The sequence below is a fragment of the Phyllobates terribilis genome, unplaced genomic scaffold (assembly GCF_046119375.1).
Source record: "Phyllobates terribilis strain yellow unplaced genomic scaffold, ASM4611937v1 Scaffold_103__1_contigs__length_5881359, whole genome shotgun sequence".
NCBI lineage: Eukaryota > Metazoa > Chordata > Amphibia > Anura > Dendrobatidae > Phyllobates > Phyllobates terribilis.
This window is the reverse complement of record NW_027362863.1, coordinates 995,322-998,542: the sequence shown is the minus strand read 5'-3', so window position 1 is coordinate 998,542 and position 3,221 is coordinate 995,322.

Below are 3,221 nucleotides of genomic sequence, written 5' to 3'. Positions count from 1 at the left end.
TTTGCTCCATCCTGCTCTCGCCTTGGCTACTGCCTGGTCTCGCTCTGGCTCCGGCCTGCCCTCGCCCTGGATCCGGCCTGCACTTGCTCTGGCTCCGGCCATCCCTCGCCTTGGCTCCAGCCTGCTCTCGCCCTAGCTCCGAACTGCTGTCGCTCTGGCCTGCCCTCGCCCTGGCTCCGGCCTGCTCTCTCTCTGGCCTGCCCTTGCCTTGGCTCCAGCCTGCTCTCTCTATGACTCTGGCCTGTCCTCGTCCTGGCTCCGGCCTGCTCTCGCTCTGGCGTACCCTCGCCTTGGCTCCGGCCTGCTCTCACCTTGGCTCCGGCCTGCCCTTGCCTTGGCTCCGGCCTGCTCTTGCTCTGGCCTTCCATCGCCCTGGCTCCGGCCTGCTCTTGCTCTGGCTCTGGCCTGCCCTCGGCCTGACTCCGGCCTGCCCTTGCTCTGGCTCCGGCCTGACCTTGCCCTGACTCCGGCCTGCCCTTGTTGCTCTAGCTCAGGCCAGCTCTCACCTTGGCTCCGGCCTCGTCTCGCTCTAGTTCTGGACTGCCCTTGCCCCTTGCCCTGGCTGCGCACTACCATCGCTCTGGCTCCGGCTTGCCCTCGCCTTAGCCGGGCCTGCTCTCGTCCTGGCTCCGGCCTGCTCTCGCTTTGGCTCTGGCCCGCCCTCGCCCTTGCTCCGGCCTGCTCTCTCTCTGGCTCTGGCCTGCCCTCGCCCTGTCTCCGGCATACTCTCACTCTGACTGTGGCCTGCTCTCGCTCTGGCCTCGCTCTGTCTCGGGCCTGATCTAGCCCTTGTTCCGGCCTGCCCTTGCCTTGGCTACGGCCTTCTCTCGCTCTGGCTTTGGCCTGCCCTTGCCTTGGCTCTGGCCTACTCTCGCTCTTGCTTTTGCCTGCCATCGCCCTGGTTCCAGCCTGCTCTCGCTCTGGTTCTGGCCTGCTCTCGCTCTGGCCTCCCCTTGCCTTGGCTCCGGCCTTCTCTCGCTCTGGCCTGCCCTCGACTTGGCTACGACCTGCTCTTGCTCTGGCTCTGGCCTGCTCTTGCTCTGGCCTGCCCTGGCTCTGCCTCTGGCCTGCCCTCGCCTTGGCTCCGGCCAGCTCTCACCTTGGCTCCGGCCTGCTCTCGCTCTAGTTCAGGACAGCCCTTGCCCTGGCTCCGGCCTGTCATCGCTCTGGCTCCGGCCTGCCCTCGCCTTAGCTCCGGCCTGCCCTCGCCTTAGCTCCGGCCTGCTCTTGCCCTGGCTCCGGCCGGCTCTCGCTTTGGCTCTGGCCCGCCCTCGCCCTGCCTCCGGCCTGCTCTTTCTCTGGCCTGCCCTCACCCTGGCTCTGGCATACTCTCACTCTGGCTGTGGCCTGCTCTCGCTCTGGCCTCGCCCTGTCTCGGGCCTGATCTAGCCCTTGTTCCGTCCTGCTCTTGCCTTGGCTCCGGCCTTCTCTCGCTCTGGCCTGCCCATGCCCCCTGGCCTACTCTCGCTCTGGCTTTTGCCTGCCCTCGCCCTGGCTCCAGCCTGCTCTCGCCCTGGTTCCGGCCTGATCTTGCCTTGGCTCAGGCCTTCTCTCGCTCTGGCTCTGGCCTGCCCTCGCCGAGCCTCCGGCCTGCTCTCGCTCTGGCCGGCTCTCGCTCTGGCCTACCCTCGCCTTGGCTTCGGCCTGCTCTCGCCTTAGCTACGGCCAGCCCTTGCATTGGATCCGGCCTGCTCTCTCTCTGGCTCTGGCCTGCCCATGCCTTGGCTCCGGCCTGCCCTAGCCTTAGCTCCGGCCAGCTCTCGCTCTGACTCTGGCCTGCCCTCGCCCTGGCTCCGGCCTGCCCTCGTCCTTGCTCAGGCCTGCTCTCGCTCTGGCCTACCCTCGCCTTGGCTCCGGCCTGCTCTTGCCTTGGCTCCGGCCTGCTCTCGCTCAGGCTCCGGCCTGCCCTCGCCCTGACTCCGGCCTGACCTTGCTCTGGATCCGGCCTGCCCTTGATCTGGCTCTGGCCATCCCTCGCCTTGGCTCCGGCCTGCTCTCGCCCTAGCTCCGAACTGCTGTCGCTCTGGCCTGCCCTCACCCTGGCTCCGGCCTGCTCTCTCTCTGGCCTGCCCTTGCCTTGGCTCCGGCCTGCTCTCTCTATGACTCTGGCCTGTCCTCGTCCTGGCTCCGGCCTGCTCTTGCTCTGGCGTACCCTCGCCTTGGGTCCGGCCTGCTCTCACCTTGGCTCCGGCCTGCCCTCGCTCTGGCTCCGGCCAGCTCCGACCAGCCCTTGCCCTGGTTCCGGCCTGCTCTCGCTTTGGCTCCGACCTACTCTCGCTCTGGCTCCGGCCCGCCATCGCCCTAGATCCGGACTGCCCTTGCTCTGGCTCCGGCTAGCCCTCGCCTTGGCTCCGTACTGCTCTCGCTCTGGCCAGCCCTCGCCCTGGCTCCGGCCTGCTCTCTCTGTGGCTCTGGCCTGCCCTTGCCTTGGCTCCGGCCTGCTCTCTCTATGACTCTAGCCTGCCCTTGTCCTGGCTCCGGCCTGCTCTCGATCTGGCTCTGGTGTACCCTCGCCTTGGCTCCGGCCTGCTCTCACCTTGGCTACGGCCTGCTCTCGCACTGGCTCTAACCTGCCCTTGCTCTGGCTCCGGCCAGCCCTTGCCCTGGCTCTGGCCTGCTCTCGCCCTGGGTCCGACCTACTCTTGCTCTGGCCTGCCCTGGCTCTGCCTCTAGCCTGCCCTCGCCTTGGCTTCGGTCTAATCTCGCCTTGGCTCCGGCCTGCTCTCGCTCTACATCCGGACTGCCTTCGCTCTGGCTCCGGACTGCCCTTGCCTTGGCTCCGGACTGCTCTCGCCCTGGCTCCTGCCTGCGGTCGCTCTGGCTCTGGCCTGCCATCACCCTGGCTCCAGCCTGCTCTCTCTCTGGCTCTGGCCTGCCCTGCCCTAGCCATGGCTCCGGCCTAGTTTCGCTCTGGCTCTGGTCTGCTCTCGCTCTGGCTTTGGCCTCGAACTGTCAACGGCGTGCTCTCGCCCTGGTTCCGGCCTGCCCTTGCCTTGGTTCCGGCCTTCTCTTGCTCTGGCTCTGGCCTGCCCTTGCCTTGGCTCTGGCCTACTCTTGCTCTGGCCTGCCCTCGACCTGGCCCCGGCCTGCTATCGCTCTGGCCTGCTTTCGCTCTGGCGTGCCCTCGCCTTGGCTCCGTCCTGCTCTCGCTCTGACTCTGGCCTGTCCTCGTCCTGGCTCCGGCCTGCTCTGGATTTGTCTCTGGCCTGCCTTCTCCTTGG